Raw genomic sequence first — 24,698 nt, forward strand, 5'->3', positions numbered from 1 at the left:
ATATGTGTTAGGTATACTGGTAGATGACTTGACAAATGTATACACCCGAATAACCACCAACCCCAGTTATGATACTGTTGTTGTTGTTAGGTGCTGTGTGTCTGTTCCACCTCATAGCAACCCTATGTATAAGAAAACAAAACACCATCCAGTCCTGCACCATCCTCACCATTGTTGCTATGCTTGAGCCCATTGTTGCAGCCACTGAGCCAATCCATCTCCTTGAGGAGCTTTCTCTTTTTTGCTGACCCTCTACCAAGCATGATGTCCTTCTCCACGGACTAGTCCCTCCTGATAACATGACCAAAATATGTGAGAAAAAGTCTCGCCATCCTTGCTTCTAAGGAACACGCTGGCTGTACTTCTTCCAAGACAGATTCGTTTGTTCTTCTGGCAGGCCATGGTATATTTGATATTCTTCGACAACACCATAATTCAAAGGCATCAATTCTTTTTCAGCCTTCCTTATTCATTGCCCAGTTTTCACATGCATGATATAGAACATTTAAATTTCCCCAGGAAGCTCTTGTGTTCTTTTGCAGTCAACATTCCTATACATAACATTTTCATGATTTCCCATTACATATATGAAATAAGGAATACTTTATTAAAGAAAAATATTTTTGAATCTAGATTCTATAATGAAAATGTATATAATTACTTTATTTACAACTAACTTGGCATTTGTAACAAACTTTAATTGATTCTGAAAATGAAAACCAGCATTGACTTTCATATACTTCAGCTGCCCAGATCACCAGCTGTTAAGAGTTGTACCAAAAGAACCAAAATGAAATTAACCCATGAATGGATGGCTTAGAAGTTAACTGAAGTTTGATCTGTATTTGTCATTTATTATCACTGTATATTGATCTAAAGATTTCAAAATAATTTCAGTATACTGTTGCTATAACTATTACCAATGTTTGGCTGTATTATAACTGTTGTAAATAAAGTGCCATAAAATTTACAGTATATTTTAAATTGGATTTAAACTTACATTGATTAACGGGTCAACTACAACTAAATAAAATAAAAAAGGGTGGGGGGCAGAACATTTCTGTGACAGGAAAATAAGTCAAGTTTCCCAGTTCCATCATGTTTAGGTCATTTATGGCTTCATACTATGGTGTAAGTATCTCTAGGAAACTCTATCATAATCTCAACTTTGGACATAAGGCCCAATCTCTTGACATGATCTCATTTAATATGGATAACTAGGATTAATTCATTTTGTAAACCAAGTGTCAAGTAATAAGAAACAGGCTCTGAAATATCTGTTTTCTGTAATCTTTTCCTGACTGTTCCCTGGTATGTTCAAAGGAGAGGAAATAGTCTTCAGAGAGTATGTGTTTGCATCCCACAGAAATTTATTCTTGGGAAACAAATTTTGAAAATCACTCTCTTTCCATGTGTCTTTTTTCCCTTAGAAAAACATCTTTTGGTGTTGAGGATGTGGAAGTGAAAAAAACAATGGTGACGGAATTTCTCTCTTAAAGGGATCAGTTATTTAAAAGGTACCCTTTGCTCCTACTGGTCCTCTCATACTGTCTGTATCATGCTTGAAAAGACCTATGTGATAAAAACCTAGATTTCTGGCTTCTCTCAATAGAACTTATACAGAATTTGGGATGCACTGCTCAATCAAAAACATTAAAAAAAATTCTTTCTTGTGGGGGGGTGAGGATCTATTTTCAGTTGTTGCATTCCTATCTTAAAAAGCCTCAGAAATTTTCTGAGAACGAGAGGGTAACAAATCTGATTAAAAAAAAAAAAATGTATCAATGAATGACACAAGCATTTACTATGAACTCTCTGTACAAAGACTTAATAAAAAACTGCTAAGAGGGGAAAAGTTACTAAGGAGTATCAGAATCACACAATACCTGTCTTTAAGTATCTTACAAAATTTATTTGGTGGTCTTTTGCTTATGACATTAACTTGCCTACCTTTCATAAAATGTCAAGTCTTAATGACACTTTCCTTGTGTTACCAGTGAAATCTTGCATCTCTGGGAATGGTTCATCTTACCAGAGTCATTAATACATTCTTCACATTCACAGATTCTAGGTAAAGTGTGATAGCAAATGTTTGTGCACTTTCCCATGCTGACTACATTCATAGGGTCTTTCTCCAGCGTGCATTCTCATGATGCTCGGTGAGACTTGCAATCTGGCTAAAGACTTTCCCACATCCATTACACCCATAAGACTTCTCTCTACTGTGGGTTATCTGATATGTGGTAAGGTGTGAACTCTGGCTGAAGGCCTTCCCACACTGGCTACATTCATAGGGCCTCGCTCCAGTGTGAGTTTTTTGATGTTTGGGGAGGTATGAACTCTGACTAAAGGCCTTCCCACATTCATTTCACTCGTAAGGCTTCTCTCCAGTGTGGATTACTTGATGTATAGTCAGGTGTGAACTCTGACTGAAGGCTTGCCCACATTCACTAGACTGGTAGGGTTTCTCTCTAGTGTGAGTTCTATAATGACTTCTGAGAACAGAATGGTCTCCATGTGGCCTCCCACATTCAACACAATTATAGAGCTTTTCTCCATGATGAATTCTCTGATGATGAGTAATGGATGATCTTTGGCCAAAGGGGTTTTCCACATTTAGGGTTTCTCTCTGGTATGTATTCGCCGATGCTGAATAAAAGCTAACAGGTCTCCTAAGCCTTATTCACATTCTTTACATGCATAGGGTTTCTCTCCAGTGTGTATTCTTTGATGTTTAATAAAGAAGTGATGAGCTCTGGCTGAAGGACTTTCCACACTCATTAAATTCATAGGGCTTTTCTCCAGTATGAGTTCTTTGATGTTTAATAAGACATGAACTCTGGCTGAAAGTTTTCATACAGTCATTGCATTTAAAGTGCTTCTCTCCACTATGGATTTTCTGACTCTGAGTACAGGTTAGAGTCTCTCTGGAGACTTCCCATCCATTACATTCAGAAGATTTCACTCTGGAATGAGATGATAAATGATGAATCTTTGGATGGTGATTAAGAAAGGAACAACAACTCAAAGTTTCCCCACATTCCTTACATTTGTATGCTTTTTCTATACTGCATATTTTATGTTTGTTTAGTTCTGTATTCTGCTTGGAAATATTTTTGGTAGTATCACATTTAAGCAGTTTCTCTCCTATAGGAATTTTCTGTTGTGTATCAAGAAATGTTTCTGCAAATATCTATTTGCCTGGCCCTTCTCTTTACTGGGTATTTTCTTATTAGCAACCAGTATTTGGCTCCATACTCTTTGCTGCTCTAGCTCTTGGCTCTCCAACCTCCCCTCACATTCCTCATCTTCTCCCAAGTTTAAATCCCAAGGACCATGTTTGGAGAATCTTTCTATTATTGCACCCAAGGTTGAGTCTTCTTCAGGAACATCCTAATTTTCAACCGACTCCTTGGTCTCCAGATTATTTTTCCAGGCTGAAAGAAATTTTTAAAATCTCTTTCGTGTTGGGTGATAGGAAATTAGTGAAGATAAAGTGAAATCATGAAACTACGTATGTTCACAAAGCTCTTTAACTCTGAAATATGAGGTAGGAAAAAAGGTGGACGGGGACAAGAGTTGTGGGAAAGGGGGCCACATCAATCTGTATGTAGAATTCAAAATGTGAGAGAAAAAGGAAGATGGTTCAGTTGGAAGCATCATGGGAAATTAGCTAGACAGACTAGGTAAAAACAAAATAGTCATGAGATTTGCAGAAAAACAATTTTTTTTTCTTTTGGGGAGGCGGACAGTACCGGAAAGCTAGAGGCAGAGCAATTGTTCAGAGATGCTTGGCCATTGACTGTTTTTTACCCTCAAGTGAAAATATGACCCCTGCTGGTGTGTTCAATACCAGAACCAGGAAAATCCAATTTGAGTAAATATTTCCTTAAATGAAAGCACCAAGCATCCTGGATAGTGAAGAATACCCCAAATTTAAAACTGCATGGTACATAAAAAAGCCACACTTCTGTGACCTGAAGACCCCACCCTGTGCAAAACAGTGTCACCAAAGTCCCTGGCCTCTATAGGATGTCTGAATGGTGAGATGTGCTGCATCTGCTCCTGCTTTGTGGGTTCACCACATTCCCCCCAATTTTCGAGATATTTAGCTAATTATTTTAGAAACTTTGAGGGTTTGTCTTTTTTAGGAGAGGGATAGCTCTTCCCACCAATCCCCTAGCCTACTTGAAATGCAGATGTACAATAATTATGGGAAATAATCTGATCTTAAAATCCAAGCCTTTGTGCAAAAATTACGTGAGTCTCCTGGCCAATCTCATGGCTGGCTGCATCTCACTGCAACCATGCACATGCTCCCAATCTGTTCTCCACAGTTTCAGCACAGAAGGCAAAGTGTGTGGTTAAAAAACAAGTCATGTCACTCTTCTGCTCAAAACTCTGAAATATCTCCTACCTCAGAGTTTTTTTTTCAGAGTAGAAGCCAAGATCCTTACAATGGCCTACAAGGCCCTAACGATCTTGCCCACCATTACTCTATGACATTGATTTCTACTTCTTTTTCATTTGCTCACTATACACCAGGCATACTGGTCTCCTAGGTTCTCCTTAAACACACCAGGCACATTGTTCTGTCTGATTTGTTCTTTTCCCCAATATTCCTATACCTCATTTCCTTTATGTCTTTGCTTAAATATCACCTTCTCAATGAAGCCTTCCCTAACCACTGTAGTTAAAATTCCTATGCTTCTCCACCCTGGCCTTCCCTATCCGTTTGCTGCTTTTTTTCCCATAAGACTTATCAAAATCTAACATACTATATAGTTGACTTCTTTGTTAAATGACTCCCACCACTATAAAAACTCTGTTCAACAGGGCAGAGATTTTTGTCTGTTTTGTTCACCACTGCAACCACAGCACTTAGAAGAGTGCCTGACATACATTAGGCACTCAAAAAAATATTTTTAAGCAGACAAATCAATGAATACTACCACATGTCTTGGAAGTTAGGGATTAATCTAACACACTTTAAAAGAATCTACAGGACATGGCGGGAACCTTAATAAAGGAATAAGATAGTAAAGGATCATGATTCAATAGTGTTCAACCTGAATGATAATAAAATAAGGAAATGGTGGGGAAGTGGGTTAGGTGTAGATAAAATGAGACTGGCCATACGCTGAATATTGTTGAAGCCAGATAATGGGCACGTGGGGTTCTATTATACTATCCTGTTAAATTTTGTGAATGTTTGAAATTTTCCATATTAATTTTTTAAATAAAAATTAAAAGGAAATTCAAAGAAATGGGATGTTGGAAAGAGAAGAGATTTTAAAAAATTAGCTAGACTTTAGCAAAGTGGAGCTTATGGGAAAGGTCAGTCATTGTTACGGACTGAACTGTGTCCTCTCCAAAATGTGTGTTGTAAATCCTAGCCCCCAGACCTGTGGTTATAATCCCACTTGGAAATGGGTTTTCCTTGTTATGTTACTGAGACAGTATTAGTGTAGGGTGTGTCTTAAGTCAGTTTCTTTTGAAATATAAAAGAGGTTAAACAAGCAAGTCAACAAGCAGAGAGGGGAAGCCACATGAGGATCACCCAGGAGCCCAAGCTCAAAGAGACAAGGACCTTCCTCCAGAGTGGACAGAGAGAGAGAAACCCTTCCCTTAGCGCCAGCACTTAGAATTCACACTTCTAGTCTCCTAAAACAATGAGAAAATAAATTTCTGGTTTGTTAAAGCCATCCATTTGTGGTATTTCTGTTATAGAAGCACTAGATAACTAAGACAGTCACACACATGGGACTATGATAAAAGAAGATGGGCAGAAGGTGAGAGGTTAGAGCCGGAGAGGCGAAGCCAAGTTATCAGCATGCAGGGTTTCCCACGGGGCGCTATGGACATGTTGGGTGGGCAATTCCTCATTGTGTGGGATGTTCCATGCATTGCAGAATGCTTAACAACCCTAGGCACTTCCCACTAAATTCTAGTAGTGCCTCCACCCCAAAAACGTCCCCACAAATTTCCAAAGACCTCTAAGTGTCCCTAAGAGTAGAGTACCACTCTTAGTTGAAAACTGCTGGCACAGAGAAGCAAAGGTGTGAGAAAAGAATAATTCAGATACACTATTAGAAAGAAGAATGATGAAAAAAGCTCAGGGGAAATGGAGATAGGTAAGCAGATTTGGTCCACTGTGTCAAAAACAGAGAGGAAAAAAAGGTCATGAATGTGAGTAGAACGAATGTGAACAGGTTGTGGGTGTACACGGTAAAGAAATTCTCACACAGGTCAATAGCGAAATGATTTTATTGCAGTGTGACTTTGGTGGGATGTTGGAGGCAATCTGAATGTCCATCATGGGGAAATGTGATGGGTTCACAGCAAGTAGAAGCAACAAATATATTCAGAGCAACCTCCAGAGGCACAGTATTGAGTAAAGAAATTAAAAAATAGAATGAGCTTTATAAGATATTTAGGTAAATAAAAAGTACACGTAAACAAAATAACCATACACATTTTATAACAATACATACAAAAAATATGTATTACTACACAGCAAAAAAAAGAACCAAATGCTGATACACACAACACCATGAATGAACCTTAAAAACAAAATGCTGTCTGTGGAGGAAGATGAAAATAGGAATGAGGAATGGGGATAAAAGGTAATAAGTAAATGAATAAAATCACAAGAGGTAGAAATAAAAAAGTGAGCAGACACCTTTCTGAAGCTAAGTTTTAGTATAATGAATGAAAGTCAAATTACAAAGGAGGAGGAAAATGATTGATAAGGAAGGGAGGTAACCGATGTACATATCACATAAACCTGGAGATTGTCAAGGGAAGAAAGGAAAAAAAGTTGAAGAGTAGCTATTAGTGGCAAATATGTATTTGAAGGCACATGGATAGAAGCATACAAAAAAGAAACACTGAGGGTGCCCAGGAAGGCGCTAGACAGGTCCCAAGAAAACACGTAAGAGGTGGGATCCTGAACTAAGCGGGGTGGGGGTGGGGGGTGGTAATTAGCTTTAAGGAAGAACATGACTCCCTCAGAGACCAGAAACACTTGTGTGATAACACGTGGAAAGAGGGATTTGCTAGGCCATGAGTGGCCCCAACGTATCTCAGAAATGCTGCCCCTCACCAAAGGACTGGTTGCTTCTTCCATCGACTTCCACGGGCCTCACTCACCTGAACAGGTATCTGTAGGAAATTCTTTCTTCAGTAGCCATGATTCTTTCTCTTATTGCAGGAAAGCAATCATGTCAGGCTTGGAAACCGGCATTCCTACTCATAATAAAAAAGGCATGTGAACTGGCAGTTAGCGGTATACATAATAAGATATGAAACCATTGATTATTTCATGAACAAATACAGGGAGGTTTGGAAGGAAGCTCATAGGATTTCTTTTGAAGGTAGCAGAGAGAGTAAGGGAAGGGAGGGAGCCAGCATTATGTTCATAGGAAGGGACGGGGACTATGTTGGAGAGGTCATTTGGACCCAGGAAGATTCATTTATCACTTGTCCTGCTACTGGAAAAGGGCTCTCTCACCCCATCTACTTGGGCTGCTTGGGGGAGAATCCCTGGGGCAGCTAAGGACATGGGTGGTACCTGCCCTGCTGCCTATTTTCAACTCTACTAACTGTACACTTTTCACCTGGGAATGAGGAACAGAAATACCCTATTACTCAACCTAAAAAAAAGATGGCATCTATGATGCATGAATTCCAAATCACAGCTTAAATAGGCCATTTCTATATACCACAGCTATTAACCACCCAAGATACTCTACTAGACCAATGTTGAGTCTCAAGAGGAAACTGAGCTTACCCAAAGAGACCACATTTCTGTAGTTCTCCAGCATCACATCTCTATATACGTCCCTCTGAGCAGGCTCCAGGTGCCTCTACTCTTCCTAAGTAAAGTACATAGCTACATCTTGAAAAGTCACTAGTTCCTAAAAAAACAAATACCTGCTCACCAGAAGTTTTAGAGAAATGAACAAGATGAATGCAAGTGGTTCTGCTGTTGTTACTGTTACCTTCTGAAAAGTCACAGCCTTGAAAACCCTATGGAGCAAGCGGTTAACAACATTTGAGGGTAAAAAGCATCATATCAACATGCACAGAAATGATGCAGAAAAATTATATGCACACAAAGTTAAAAAACAAATGGTACAAAATATAAACAATTGCTGAATCTGGATAAAAGTGTATGGGAGTTATTTGTACTATTATCACAACTTTTCGGTAGATTTGAACATCCAAATAAAGTTAAAAAAAAAAAAAGACGTGGAAAGAGACAAACTCCCACCCACCCACCTTTGCACATTGTCAAGGGAGGAAATGGTACTTGGAGTTACCAAGAAGAAAAAGCTAAGAGAATCATAAAGAAACCATTCTAGAACATTCAATCTTTAGTTGCTGAATTAATCAATCCCAAAACTACTTACCTCTGATTTTTTGTGTGTGATTAAAGATGTCCTGTTTAAGACACCATTCATTAGTATTCTGTTACCAGCATGTGAAAGCATACAAACTGGTACTTTTGCTTATTTCTACATATAGCTTCACCTGTTTTCCTTCAACCCCAGTGAATAAAGTACCCCTTCAATCTCAAGTCTTAGTCATCTAGTGCTGCTATAACAGAAATACCACGAGTGGACGGCGTTAACAAAGAGAAGTTTATTCTCTCACAGTCCAGTAGGCTAGAAGTCTGAATTCAGGGCGCCGGCTCCAGAGGAAGGCTTTCTCTCCCTGGCGGCTCTGGAGGAAGGTCCTTGTCATCAGTCTTCCCTTGGTCTGGGAGCACCTCAGCACAGGAACCTCAGGTCCAAAGAACCTGCTTTCCTCCCAGCACTGCTTTCTTGGTGGTATGAGGTTCCCCTGTCTCTCTGCTTGCTTCTCTCTTTTATATCTCAAAAGAGATTGGCTTAAGACACTACTAATCTTGTAGACTTCATCAACATAATTGCCGCTAATCCATTTTATTACATCATAGTGATAGGATCTACAACATATAAGAAAATCACATAAAATGGTGGACAATCACACAATACTGAGAAACATGGGCCAGCTAAGTTGACAGATATTTTGGGGGAGACACAATTCAATCCATGACACATCGCCTTCTGTATCTTTGACCCCATCCCTTCTTGATTCCTTTGGAATCTCACTTCAGCAGTCCCACTCTTTTCTTTATATCCTCAATACTTTGATTCAAATAGCTCTTTCCCCTTGTCCTTTGAAAATATTCAGGTCATTTCCCAGCCTAAACTTTCCTAACCTTCACCTATATCCCCCTTCCAGTTACCGTTCATTCAATCTTTTTCTTCCTCCTCTTACTTACTTTTTGACTTCCTCACTTCCAACTTCAGTCTGGTTTCTGATCTCGTTGCCCTGCTGCAAAGACTAACGTCACTAATGGCCATTTGATTGCCAAATATCACAGGCATTTTTCAGTCCTTATCTTACAAAATCTCTGCTAGGTTGCAGTTCTTTCTTCTAACTCTCTAGTCCCTTGTCTTCCTCAACACCTCCCACTTCCACTACTTTTTGTACCTGAAGGACTGCTCTTCCTATGCCTCTGTGTGTTCCTTTTCCTCTACTTGCCCCCAAAATCCTGGAAATATGAACTTTAGGACCTTAGGGAGAGAGAACTATCACCACTTGGGTATTGTATATAGCAATATTTTTCAAAGTGTATCATCCTTTTGGCCAATGAAAAGCTAAGGGCATTGATGGGTGCTTCTAGGAAAGCTTTTGCTCCCTAATGAAGAGGAAAGAAGCACTTTAAGCGACCACACAGTATAGACTGGAGCCAATGGAGCATAATGGCCCAGATGAATAATGTATAAATGTATCCTAGATACAAATGAGAGCCAGTGGAGTTTTTTTCTTTAAAGAGAAAAAGTCTACAGGGTATATAATGTTTGTGACTGAAACTGTAAATGAATGGGTATATAAAGTGAAGGAAAGAAATGAAAATAATGTGCTGGCACCCTTGAGAAATGGAGGAACGAGGGACATATTTAGAATGGGCGGTAAAGTTAGCTTTGACGATGTACTTGAGATAAGAGCATGCAGTGAGCTGGTTTACAGATAGCTGGATATTTAGAACTAGAGTTCAAGGTGTCAGTTCTTTATTTAGGGGAAGATTGCTAATAGCTGAAACAAGTTGAATATAGGGAGAATTGCCAAGCCCAAGGCCTGAGCCTTGAGAAGCACTCCCATAAAAAGCACGAAAAGGAAAAGATATTATGGAGGAATCAGATAGACAGAAGAGCCAAATTAAAGGGAAGAGGAGTCCCTGGAAGATGAATGGGTCTCAAGATATGAAGGATGTCATCAAATTCAGCAGAGAAATAGAAAAGAATAAGGACAAAGAAGTGGGTGTAGATAGATAGAAATTGTGACCTCAGAGAATGAGCCTTAGAAGTAGCCTGGGAAAGTGATACGTTTCCAGTTCTACAAAGAATAAATCTTTTGGTCTGCCAAAAAAAAAAAAAATTCCTAGTAGGCTGAAGTATGTTGAAGAGATAAGAGTATATTTAGGTGCTTTTAGGTGCTTTTGATATACAGTTCCAAGCTTATTTATGTAGTAGGAGATGAGACCATTTATTTATTATATATTCGCAGTGAGTATAGAGTGTTGTGATGGTTAAGGTTGTTATGTCAATTTGGCTGAACCATGATTCTCAGTGGTTTGGTAGTTAGGGTAGTTATGTGATGATATAATCACCTCTGTGATGAGATCTGATATAATGTAACCTCCTCCATGATGAGATTTGTTTTGAGCAGCCAATCAGCTGAAAGGGAGCTTTGTTGGGTGTATGGCCTATCCAATATACACGGACTTTCTGGCAAAGCTCACCGGCTTTTGCTCTGCTCTGGATCCTGCATTAGGCTCACCATCATCTGAAATTCTGTTCATGGGACTTGAGTGCCGTCTGATCTGCCGATCTTGGGTTCATCAGCCCCTGCAGCTACACGAGTCAGAAGAAGCCTCCAGCCTGACACCTGACCCACGGACTTGGGACTTCCTAGCCTCTAAAACTCCATAAGCCATTTCTTTGATATAAATCTCTCTCTATATATGTAAATATGTGTGTGTGTGTGTATACACACTTCAGTGGTTTTGCTTCTCTAAAGAACGTAGCCTAACACAAGTGTGGAGGAGACTGAGGAAAAATCTGAATAATATTCACCAGAGAAGAGAATAATCTCGGGAATCCATTTAACAAAAATAATAATGTTATCTAACAGAGTGAGATATATATTGAAGTTGGTGAGAGAGACATTTTATTTATTTTTTTATTAAGGCAGTGTATCAGCTAAGAATGCTCTCAACTGCACGTAAAGTAACACTTAAACTAATAGTAGTTTAAACCATAGTCTAGGGCAGGAGCTGGCATACTATAGCCTGCAGGCCAAATATAGCCCATCACCTGTTTTTGTAAATACAGTTTCACTGGAACAGTCAAACTCATTTGTTTATATACTATCTATTGCTACTATAGTGCTACGATGGCAGAGATGAGTAGTTAGGACAGAATCTAATTGTACCATTCAGCTTGCTGGAGATACACTTATTTATTAATTAGGATTCAGTTCGGTTATAACTAACTCAAAATAACCATGACTTAACCATGGACCACACAAAAGTCTACACAGATGGTGAGGGCTGCTAGGACGTTCCAAAGTGTCAGAGACCCAGGCGCTTCTATCTTATTAGCCCACAATGTATGGACTTGACTTCATAATTCAAGATAGCTGCAGTATGGCAGAAGGGATAAAAGAAGGGTGCATATCAGCCATTTTTTCAGAAAGTTTTCCAGAAATTGCAATCTGACACTTCTGTATACATCCCACTGACAAGAAGTGAACTCACATGGAACACTTGGCTACACAAACCAAAAACCCAAACCCACTACTATCAAGTTAATTCCAACTCATAGCCACCCTATAAGACAGAGTAGAACTGCCCCATAGGGTTTACAAGGCTGTAAATCTTTACAGAAGCAGGCTCCCACATCTTTCTCCCACAGAGTGGCTGGTGGGTTCAAACCGTCAACCTTTCAGTTAGTAGCTAAGTGCTTTAAGGACTGCGCCACCAAGAGACAGGAAAATGTCTTTATTCTTGCTGGCCATGTGGATCTGTTACTGAGGAAGAAAAGGAATATGGGTATTGGGTGACAAACAGTCTCCACCATATTGTTTCTCATACTTTCCAAATTTGCCAAATTCTATGCATCTTTCAGGGGCCGACTGCGGGAAAGATCATTAATTGCTCATAGGCAAGTTCAAGTTGAAACTGAAGAAAATTAGAACAAGTTCACGAGAGCCAAAGTACGACCCTGAGTATATCTCACCTGAATTTAGAGACTGTCTCAAGAATAGATCTGATGCTGTGAATACCAGTGACTGAAGACCAGACGAGCTATGAAATGACAACAAAGACATCACACATGAAGAAGGCAAGAGGTCACTAAAAAGACAGGAAATAGAGGTCAGAAGAGATTCTCAAACTCGCTCTTGAACATCGAATAGATAAAGCAAAACGATGAAGTAAAAGAGCTGAACAGAAGATTTCAAAGGTGGCTTGAGAAAACAAATTAAAGTATTATAATGACATGTGCAAAACATCTGGAGATAGAAAATCAAAAGGGAAGAACATGCTCGGCATTTCTCAAGCTGAAAGTACTGAAGAAAAAATTCAAGTCTCAAATTGAAACAGTTGAAGGATTCTATGGGGAAAATACTAAACAATGCAGGAAGCATCAAAAGAAGATAGAAGGAATAGAGAATCACTGTACCAAAAAGAATTGCTTGATGTTCAACCATTTCAGGAAGTAGCATGTGATCAGGAACCAAAAGTACTGAAAGAAGAAGGCCAAGCTGGATGGAAGGCATTGGAGAAAAACAAGGCTCCAGGAATTGACGGAATATCAATTGCAATGTTTCAACAAACGAATGCAGTGCGGAGAGTGCTCACCCGTCTATGCCAAGAAAATCAGAAGAAAACTACCTGGTCAACTGACTGGAAGAGATCCACATTTATGCCTATTCCCAAGAAAGGTGATCCAACCGAATATGGAAATTATCGAACATATCATTAATATCACACCCAAGTAAAATTTTGCTGAAGATCATTCAAAAGCGGACGCAGTGGTATATCAACAGGGAACTGCCAGAAATTTAAGCCAGGTTCAGAAGATGACATGGAAGCAGGGATTATCACTGCTGATGTCAGATGGATCCTGGCTGAAAGCCGAGAACACCAGAAAGATGTTTACCTGTGTTTTTTTGACTATGCAAAGACATTCAACTGTGTGGATCATAACGAATTATGGATAACACTGCAAAGAACAGGAATCCCAGAACACTTAGTCATGCTCATGAGGAACCTGTACATAGATCAAGAGGCAGTCATTCAAACAGAACAAGGGGATACTGGGTGGTTTAAAGTCAAGAAAAGTGTGCGTCAGGGCTGTATCCTTTAACCATACCTATTCAATCTGTACGCTGAGCAAATAATCCGAGAAGCTGGACTATATGAAGAAGAACAGGGCATCAAGACTCATTAACAACATGCATTATGCAGATAACACAGCCTTGCTTGCTGAAAGCAAAGAGGACTTGAAGCACTTACTGGTGAAAATCAAAGACCATAGCCTTCAGTTGAATTACACCTCAACATAAAGAAAACAAAAATCCTCACAACTGGACCAATAAGCAACATCACGATAAACTGAGATATGGCTGAAGTTGTCAAAAATTTCATTTTACTTAGATCTATAATCAACGCCCATGGATGCAGCAGTCAAGAAATCAATAGACGTGTAACAGGGAACCCAAGGTCAAGAAGGTGGGAGTGTTGACATGTCATGGGGTTAGTACCAATGTCACAAAACAATACATGTACTAATTGTTTAATGAGAAGCTAGTTTGTTCTTTAAACCTCCACCTAAAGTTAGAAATGAAAAGAGGAAAAAAAAAAAACCCAAAAAGACATATTGCACGGGCAAATCTGCAGCAAAAGACCTCTTCTTTAAAGTGCTGAAAAGCAAAGATGTCACCTTGAAGACTAAGGTGCACCTGAACCAAGCCATCGTGTTTTCAATTGCCTCATATGCATGTGAAACCTGGACGATGAATAAGGAAAACCAAAGAAGAACTGACACCTTTGAATTGCGATGTTGGGGAAATATATTGCATATTCCATGGACTGCCAAAAGAACGAACACATCTGTCTTGGAAAAAGTACAATCAGAATGCTCCTTAGAAGAAGCAAGGATGGCAAGACTAGGTCTCACATACTTTGGACATGTTATCAGGATGGATCAGTCCCTAGAGAATGAAATCATGCTTGGTAAAGTAGAGGGTCAATGTAAGGCAGGAAGACCTTCAACAAGAAGGACCGACACAGTGGCTTCAACAATGCACTCAAGCATAACAATTATGAGGATGACATAAAACCGGGCAATGTTTCGTTCTGTTGTATGTAGGGTCACTATGAGTCAGAACCCACCTGATGGCACTTAACAACAACAACACGCATCTTTCATGTCTCAACATGAATCCATCTGTCCCTTGAAGGTTTCCCTAATCTACTAATACCCATACTGATAACCTTCTATCTCAGAGTTTTCAAAGCACTCCCTCTCTGAACCACTTCTTTCAAAAGTACTAATGATTTTGTAACCTAACACTGTTACAGTGGTGTTACTCACTTATCTGGCTTGTCCATTCAGATGCCAAGCTCTCAGATGGAAATCCTATTTCATACTTCTCTAATAACTTCAAGAAAACATATAGTGAACACTTAATAAACAGTGCTTGAATTAATTACTAAGTGCCCCATAAATATATGATTGTCAGAATTCTAAGATGGCTTCAAGATTCCTGACCTCTTGTATATAAAAAACACCCTGTTTAATCTCCTCCCTTTGAGTGTGGGCAGGTCCTGTGACTATGAAGGGATAGTCATTCTCTTGGTTAAAATAAAAAAAAAAACCCGTTGCCATAGAGTAGATTCCAACTTATAGTGACCCTACAGGACAGAGTAGAACTGCCCCACAGGGTTTCCAAGGAGTGCCTAGTGGATTTGAACTGCTGAACTTTTGGATAGCAGCCGAACTCTTAACCACTATGCCACTGGGGTTTCTATTCTCCTGGTTAGGTTATGTTATAGAAGACTCTATGGTAGCAGAATCTCCTGCTGACTTTGAATAAATGAGTTGCCATGCTGTGAATGGGCCATGTGGTTAGAACCTAAAGATAGCCTCTAGGAGCTGAGAATAATATTCAGCCAACAGCCAGCAAGAAAACAGGACTTCAGTCCTAGAATCAACAAAGAACTAAATTCTGCCAACAAACAGAATGAGTTTAGAAGAGGATCTCAAGCGTCAATGACATCATGTTCCCCAGTTAAACCTTAATTTCAGTCTAGTGAGACTCTAAGCAGAGAACCCCGTTGAGTCCTGCTCTACTTATGACCTACAGGAATGTGAGATAATAAATAGACGTATTTTTAAGCTGCTAAGTTTGTGTATTATGTTATGCAGCACAGTGGATTAATTACTTTTGTGTGTGGCCTTTCTAGCCATGGTCTTATAATTCCCACCCAGGTAACTGGGCAGGACTGTATGATAGGGTAATTGTGGCCTACCAAGGGGACTGGTCAGTTTTGCCTTAAAAGAGAGCCAATTCCAGAGCAGAGATGGGGATCCTACCACCACCAAGGAGGAACAGCCAGGAGTGAAGAGTGTGTCCTTTGGACCAGGGATCCCTGTGCTGAGAAGCTCCTGGTGGCAGGAGATGGGGGGCGGGGGGGTTGGGGAGAGATAGAGAGCAAGCTGTAACCCTGAAGCCAGTGAGAAACGGTGGCAGGAGAGACCTGGCAGCAGAAAGCTGGCAGCAGGAGAGGGCGCAGTGAGCTTCCTAGCCCACAAAGAGAGAAAATGAGTGCCTTTGGAGAGAGACCTAGGGCCAAGGAGAGGCATGCCCACGAGCACAGTTGGGAAGAGGCTGTCCTGATTAAAGAACTGTATCATGAGTGTTCCTCAGCCTGAAATAACTGTTACTTCCCTAATAAACCCCATAATCATGAGTATGATTTGTGAGTTCTATGTGGCCATTGCAATGAATTATCAAACCCAGCAGAAGAGCAGAGGGTGCTGTGCGAGGGACGGCTGGTATCAGAATTAGTAAAGATGGCAGAGAGAGGAGGCTTGTCTGGCCTCTGCCTCATGTGCATCAGACTTGCACTGTTGATCTTGGTTCTCCTTTCCCCTTGTGGGGTTGGAAGAGGTCAAACATTACCCCTACTCTCTGTTTACACGCAACAGAAAGACACTACAAAATGTTTGATGAATAGATGAACAAATGAGTATGAAAATTAGGGAACAATACTAGTGTGAGGGTGCTTTTTCTACAGAATCGAATTTACCACAATAAGCCAAATAATTTAAGATTTGATTTCAGAATTACATATCTGGGAAGATAAATTTCAAGGTGAGAGAATAAAACATGCTAATGCTTTGAACACCAGAATGGCATTTCTGGTGGGATAAAACTCACACTCACCTGGCACGGTGGCCATCTTCTCTCCTTTGGGTCCCTTTTTGAGGAAGGGGAGATCCTAGGAAGACAGAAATATAAGAAGAACAGAATCTGAAGAAAAATCCACTGTTCAGCCATCCCCTCAGAACAATGGATATGACCCCACCCCCAAATGCTCTCCAAAGAAAGCCATCAAAGGAAGCATAAGATTAGATATTAATTCCCAGTTCCCAAGAATCAAAGAAGGGCTGAAGGATGGTATTCTGATCTCTGGGATCAGAGTGGGTTGCAGGGAACAGATATCTAGATACTGCTGGGGGCAGGAATGAGAGGGGAGCACGAGGATGTAGGCTGCCTGGGCTGGGGAACACTAGGAGGTAGTGATGATGTACAAAAAGGAAGATGAGAGTATTAAGGAGAAACTTCATTTAAGGTAATCAAGCAGTGTAAATTGTTCTCGCCTCTTTGGAAAGCAACTGGGTTACTCAAATCACACAAATTTTCAGCTTTTTGTTGTAGTAATAGTACCCTTAGCAATCAGTTACAAGGGAATCATTTTTTAAAAACAAAAACAGAAAAACAGCTTATGCTAAATGATGATTCCTACAGCACACCTGAGGGAAGAGCACACCACTACTGAAGTAATTATGACAACTATACAACTGTCTGAGGCTGACTTCTCTAGAGAAGCAAAACCAGTGAAGTATACAAATATACATACATAGAGAGAGAGAGATTTGTATCACGAAGTGGCTCATATGGTTGGTAGAGGCTGTGACATCAAGTCCGTGGGTCAGGATACAGGCTTCTCCTGATTCACGCAGCCGCAGGGTCTGGTGAACCCAAAATCAGCAGGCTGGTGAGCAGGGCTGTTGCTCACAGGCTGTGAAGATTGATGAATCCCAAGATCGGCAGGCAAGACCACAGGTAAGCTGCTAGCTCAAGTCCCAAGAACTGGAGGTCAGACAACAGCAGCCGGCTGTAGAATCCAGAATAAGCAAAAGCCCCGGAGCCTTTCCAGAATGTCCGCCCACACTTGATGCAGACCACACGCCCAAGGAAAACTCCCCTTCAACTCACTGGTTACTCACAGCAGATCCCATCATGGGGATAATCACATATCAAATGTCAACAGTGAAGTGATCACAGCATTACACTGCCAAAACACTGAGAATTGTGGCCAAGCCAAGTTGACACACAATCTTAACCATCACAACAACCAACATATAAAATGCTTATGACAGAATGAAAAAACCAGATGTCATTTTTAAAATGACATCTATTTTAAAATTAAGTAAAAATTATGCATTAATCTATGCAAGGACTGGAAAGAAGTGTGAAAAATACAGTTTGATATGTTATAAAAGTGAGATTCTGGTTGATTTTTCCCCTTGCCATTATTGTTATATTTGTGTAATAACAGAAATAAAATTACCTTGGGTTGACCCTACACGTAAAGAGCAAAAACCAAACCCAAAGCCATCGAGTCAATACCAACTCATAGCGACCCTACAGCAGAGTAGCACTGCTCCATAGAGTTTCCAAGGAGTGCCTGGTGGATTCAAACTGCCAACCTTCTGGTTAGAAGCTATAGGTCTTAACCACTACATCACCAGGGTTTTCAGAGAGGAGTAACGAAAACTTACCTTTCCTACTTTTCTTTTCAGACTGCCTCCTTCTGAACGTAGTGCCATTAGTGTGTTCTGTCTGTAAGTTGTAACTATCTCCTCATTTGGGTTAAGTCCTCCAGAACTATGGCATCTTCATTATTTTCGGAGTTTTGAGACAAATTTTAAACTCTTTGTTCATGAAGGTCTGATACTGCTTTTGTGCCAGTAATTCCACCATCTCTTGGATATTCTGATCTTGTCAGTGCCAATACTATGGAAAAAAACCTCTGGGTCAGGTTTTCCTATTTGTCTGTTGACTGATCCCTTGTGACTGGCTTTTCTTCCACATAGCTGTTAAGAAGATATCTGAAAGGAGCTGGAGGCTAAAGCTTCTGTTCAAACTTCAGCTTCTCTTCAGAAATGCAACTTCTTTGGAAGTTGAAGCCATCCCTGGCATTTGGGTTGTTCTTTTAAACTCTGGAGCCTCAAGCTGGGGCCTCTATCAAGAGAACCTGCGGGCAGAAACACAATAAATGGGCCCAAGTTTCAACCTCATACTTATTAATTCAGGCAAACATTTACTGAAGAGTAATTTGTAAAGGACACCAAACCGAGAAAACCAAACCGAGAAAACCAAACCCACTGCTTTCAAGTCAATTTCAACCACCCTGTAGGGTTTTCCAGCATATACCTACGGAAGTAGACTGCCACATCTTTCTCCCAAAGAACTGCTAGTAGTTTTGAATCGCTGACCGTTCAGTTAGCAGTCAACCACTTTAACAGCTGCGCCACCAGGGCTCCTTAAAGGACACCAGGTTTCCAAAATTAAAAGACGTTATTTAGCTTAACTAGTAAAATATGTCTGCCTTGAGCATTATACTCCTTTAAGAACTATTTATATGGGATCGAACTGACAACAGCAACTCTACAGATAGGAATCTTAGAGGCAGTGAGCTTATGTTACCAGAGGAGGAACAACTCAAAAAAGGAGGGTGAGAATGATTGCACAACTCAAATAATGTAATCAATGTCACTGAATTGTACATGTAGAAACTGTTGGAATTGTATGTTTTGCTGTGTATATTCTCAATAACAACAACAAAATTAAATTAAAAAATTAAAAGACATAAAATATTAGGGGGAAGATTGATGGGGATCTTTATAATGTATAAATCAGACTGATGACACTGGAACTCACTGATCATAACAGTGAAACATCAAGCCATCATATGCTTCCCAATGTGATGCAATAAGAACAAAGCAGTAGGTATATTCTTGCCAGAAAATTGAACCTGAATCTAATACAGTCTCTAGATACAAACACTGGTTTATAGAAATTACAGAGGACAGAACAACATAATAAATGACACCACCAAGATACAATTATTCAATTCCAGAACAGAGGAAATTCTACAAGTCAAATGACCTTGTTTCTTCAACAAATACATGACACGGGCAGAAAAAAAGAGACTATTATAGACTAAAAGACTTAAATGCTGTCAGTGAAAATAGTGGAGTAAGGAAATTCACAAGTTGTCCCTCAACAAAAGCAACTCTGGCAAAAACTGTCAGAATAAACTTTTTTTTGGAACTGTGGAAACAAACCAAAAGCTTGCAGCAACCGGAGGAATGCTTAATCAAAGAAATAAAGACCCTGAATATTGGTAAGAAGGGCAAGCTTTGTGATATTTTTAATTTACCCTGGTCCCATTCCCTGCTCCCCAGTTTAGCAGTGGCCTTAAAGATAACAGCCCCTACTCCTAGTGCAGATGCCAGTACTGGAGGGAGAAGAATGGACCTCATTTACAAAATTTTTTTATTTTTGATTTGAAATCTCTAGTGGCTCCATGGAAGAAAAGCTCAGAGAAATTAAGAGGAACATTGCCTAACTCATTCTATAAGGTCACTATTACCCTAATACCAAAGCCAACATACAAGACCTCCCAATGGCCAAAGCTAGAACAATTTGAAAAACAAAATACCACTATAACACAAGGCATAAAACAAGTATCCATGAGTACATATTGACATAAAAAAGTAACTGGATAAATAAATGAGGGAGAAGGACAAACCTACCTTACCGAATTCCAAACAATTTATGTAGCTACTCCTTCATCCATGAGGTGAAGCTAAATTTTCCCCTCCCCTCCACTCCTTGAGGGACTTACTTCAAAGAAAAGAGTATGGGGAGGGGGAGAAAGGGTAACAACTTCACAGGGGAAAAATCTGGCAACACTACTTCAGCCAGGTGATCAAGGTTAACATCATCAGTAATTAGTCACATTAATAGCATGTACCCTTGATATGTGATGAGAATGGGACTTCAAATCTGTACTTTTCCACCCTTAAATCCATAACTCCAGTCTAGTCATGAGAAAAACATCAGACAAACCCAAATTGAGGGACATTCTACAAATATCTGAAACCGTCAGTACTCCTTAAAACCGTCAAGGTCATGAAAAACAACAAAAGTCTAAGAAACTGTCATAGACAAGAGCAGGTGAAGGAGACACGACATCTAAATGTGACTCTGAAACAAAAACAACATGAGGAGAGCCAGTGAAATCTGAACAAAGTGTGCTGTTGTTGTTGTTATTGTTAGGTGCCCTCAAGTCGGTTCCAACTCATAGCCACCCTATGCACAATAGAACAAAACACTACCTGGTCCTGCACCATCCTCACAATTGCTGCTGTGTTTGAGCCCACTGTTGCAGCCACTGTGTCAATCCATCTTGACAAGAGTCTTCTTTTTCATTGACCCTCTACTTTACCAAGCATGATGGCTCTCCTGATAACATGTCCAAAGTATGTGAGACGAAGTCTTGCCATCCCGGCTTCCAAGGAGCATTCTGGCTGTATTTCTTCCAAGACAGACTTGTTTGTTCTTCTGGCACTCTATGGTATGTAGATTCAATATTCTTCGCCAACACTGTAATTTCAAGGCCATCAATTCTTTGGTTTTCCTTATTCACTGCCCAGCTTTCACATGCATATAAGGTGATTGAAAATATCATGGCTTCAGCCAGGTGCACCGTGAACTCCAAAGTGACATCATTGCTTTTCAACACTTTAAAGAGGTCTTTTGCAACAGATCTGCCCAATGCAACACATCGTTTGATTTTTTGACTGCTGCTTCTGTGGGCATTGACTGTGGATTCAAGTAGAATGAAATTCTTCACTACTTCAGTCTTTTCTGTTTATCATGATGTTGCTTATTGATAAAGTTGTGAGGATTGTTTTATGTTAAATTGTAATCTATACTAAAGGCTGCAGTCTTTGATCTTCATCTGTTAAGTGCTTCAAGTCCTCTTCACTTTCAGCAAGCAAGGTTGTGTCATCTGCATATTGTATATTGTAAATGAGTCTTCTACCAACCCTGATGCTGTGTTCTTCTTCATATAGTCCAGCTTCCTGGATTATTTGCTCAGCATACAGATTGAATAAATATGGTAAAAGGCTACAACCCTGACACACACCTTTCCTGACTTTAAACCATATAGTATCCCCTTGTTCTGTTCAAACAACTGCCTCTTGGTCTATGTACAGGTTCTGCATGAGCACAATTAAGCATTCTGGAATTCTGGTCCTTCACAATATTATCCATAATTTGTCATGATCCACACAGTCAAATGTCTTTGCATAGTCAATAAAACACAGGTAAACATCTCTCTGGTATTCTCTGCTTTCACCCAGGATCCATCTAACATCAGCAATGATACCCCTCATTCTACGTTCTCTTCTGAATCTGGTTTGAATTTCTGGCAGTTTCCTGTCCATGTACTGCTGCAACTGTTTTTTAATTATCTTCAGCAAATTTTACTTTCATTCGATATTAATAATATTGTTCAATAATTTCCCCATTTGGTTGGATCATTTTTCTTTGGAATGGGCACAAATATGGATCTCTTCCAGTTGGTTGGCCAGGGAGCTGTCTTCCAAATTTCTTGGCATAGGTGAGTAAGCACTTCCAGCGCTGCTTTCACTTGTTGAAACATCTCCAGCGGTATTCCGTCAATTCCTGGAGCCTTGTTTTTCACCAGTGCTTTTGGTGCAGCTTGGATTTCTCCTGTCAATACCATTGGGTCTTGATCATATGCTACCTCTAAAAATGGCTGAACATCGACTGATTCTTTTTGGTACAGTGACTATGAGTATTCCTTCCATTTTCTTTTGATGCTTTCTGTGTCGTTTAATATTTTGCCTATAGAATCCTTCACTATTGCAACTCAAGGCTTGCATTTTTTTTTTTTTTCCATTTCTTTCAACTTTCAGAATGCTGATCGTGTTCTTCCCTTTTGGTTTTCTAACTCCAGGTCTTAGTACATTTCATTGTAATATTTTATCTTCTTGAGGCTTCCTTCGAAATCTTCTATTCAGCTCTTTTACTTCATCATTTCTTTAGCTACTCTACATTCAAGAGCAAATTTTAGAGTCTCTTCTGACATTCATTTTGGTCTTTTCTTTCTTTCCTGTCTTTTTAATGACCTTTTGCTTTCTTTGTGTGTGATGTCCTTGATGTCATTCCACAACTCGTCTGGCCTTTGGTCATTAGTGTTCAATGCATTAAATCTATCCTTGCGATGGTATCCAAGGGATGGGATATACTCAGGATCATATCTTGGATCTCATAGGCTTGTTTTACTTTTCTTCAGCTTCAACTTGAACTTGCATAGGAGCAAATGATGGTCTATTCCGCAGTCGGCCCCTAGCCTTGTTCTGACTGAGGGCATTGAGCTTTTCCATCATCTCTTTCCACAGTTGTAGCTGATTTGATTTCTGTGTTTTCCATCTGGGGAACTCCACGTGTATAGTCGCCATTTATGTTGTCGAAAAAAGAAATTTACAATGATGAAGTCGTTCAACTTGCAAAATTCTATCGTGCAAACTCTGGCGTTTCAATCACCAAGGCCATATTTTCCAACTATTGATCCTTCTTCATTTCCAACTTTTGCATTCCAACTACCAGTAATTATCAATGCATCTTGATTGCACGTCTGATCAATTTCAGACCGCAGATGTTGATAAGAATCTTCAATTTCCTCATCTTTGGCATTAGTATTTGGCATGTAAATTTGAATAATCACCTTATTAAATGGTCTTCCTTGTAGGTGTATGGATATTATGCTATCATTGACAGCACTGTACTTCTAGATCTTGAAATGTTCTTTTTGACAATGAATGTGACTCCTGGCATATGACTGTCCAATTCAAAACGGTCAATTAGAGTCCATTTCAGCTCACTAATGCATAGGAGATCAATCTTTCTGCATTCCATTTTTGATAACTTCCAGTTTTCCTAGATTCATACTTCATACATTCCACATCCCAATTAATGGATGTTTGCAACTGTGCTTATTTTGAGTCATGCCACATCAGCAAATGAAGGTCCTAAAAGCTTCGTTCCATCCACATCATTAAGGTTGATTTTACTTTGAGGAGGCAGCTCTTCCTCAGTCATATACTGGGAGCCTACCAGCCTGAGGGGCTCATCTTCCAATTCTACATCACACAATGTTCCACTGCTATTCATAATGTTTTCACTGGCCAGTTTTTTCAGAAATAGACCACCAGTCTACAAGTCTGTCTTAGTCTGAAAGCTCAGCTGAAACCACTATACATCTGTCAGTCTTTTGTACTGTTGTGGTTTCTGTGTTGTTGATACTGAAAGCTACGCTACTGGTATTTCAAATACCAGGAGGGCCACCCATGGTAGACAGGTTTTAGCGGGAATAAAGTATAGAGTTTAGTCGACATGTACAAATGTTGTTTTTCTTAGTTGTGACAAATGTACCACAGTAATGTAAGATGGTGTAGTTGAGGAAACTGGATGAGGAGTATATGGAAATTTTCTGTACTATCTCTGCAGCTTTTCTGTTAATCTGAAACTATTCTAAAATAAAAAGTTCATTTAAGAGAGACTTAGTGCACTGGGGTCTTAAACGCTAGCAAGCGGCCATTTAAGATGCATCAATTGGTCTCAACTGACCTGGGGCAAGGAAGAATGAAGAACACCAAAGACACGAGGTAATTATGAGCCTAAGAGACAGAAAGGACCACATAAACCAGAGACTACATCAGCCTGAGACCAGAATAACTAGATGGTGTCCAGCCACAACTGATAACTGCCCTGACAGGGACCACAACAGAGAACCCCTGAGGGAGCAGGAGAGCAATGGGATGCAGACCCCAAATTCTCGTATAAAGACCATACTTAATGGTTAGACTGGGACTAGAAGGGCCCCAGAGGCCACAGTCCCCAGACCTTCTGTTAGCCCAAGACAGGAACCATTCCCAAAGCCAACTCTTCAGACAGGGATTGGACTGGAATATGGAACGGAAAATGATACTGGTGAAGACGAGCTTCTTGGATTAAGTAGACACATAAGACTATGTTGCCATCTCCTGTCTGGAGGGGAGATGAGAGGGCAGAGGTGGCCAGAAGCTACCTGAATGGACATGAGGAGAGACAGTGGAGGGAAGGACTGTGCTATCTCATTAAGGGGAGAGCAATTAGGAGTGTATAGCAGGGTATATGTAAATTTTTGTATGAGAGACTGACCTGAT

At 40.0% G+C, this 24,698-nt stretch overlaps 1 long non-coding RNA gene across 2 annotated transcripts in view; it reads right to left on the bottom strand.

Annotated features, from left to right (window-relative positions):
- Positions 1-24,698, bottom strand: part of LOC126077115 (uncharacterized) — a 30,495-nt gene continuing 5,797 nt past the window's right edge. For both annotated transcript variants that reach the window (XR_007517660.1, XR_007517659.1), the window contains exons 2-5: positions 18,171-18,646; positions 16,549-16,603; positions 7,153-8,971; positions 1-2,966 (exon numbers count right to left, since the gene is read on the bottom strand). This is a non-coding gene — a long non-coding RNA (uncharacterized LOC126077115). The remainder of the gene's footprint in view (positions 2,967-7,152; positions 8,972-16,548; positions 16,604-18,170; positions 18,647-24,698) is intronic.

Source organism: Elephas maximus, chromosome 1 (genome assembly GCF_024166365.1).
Source record: "Elephas maximus indicus isolate mEleMax1 chromosome 1, mEleMax1 primary haplotype, whole genome shotgun sequence".
Classification (NCBI taxonomy): Eukaryota; Metazoa; Chordata; class Mammalia; order Proboscidea; family Elephantidae; genus Elephas; species Elephas maximus.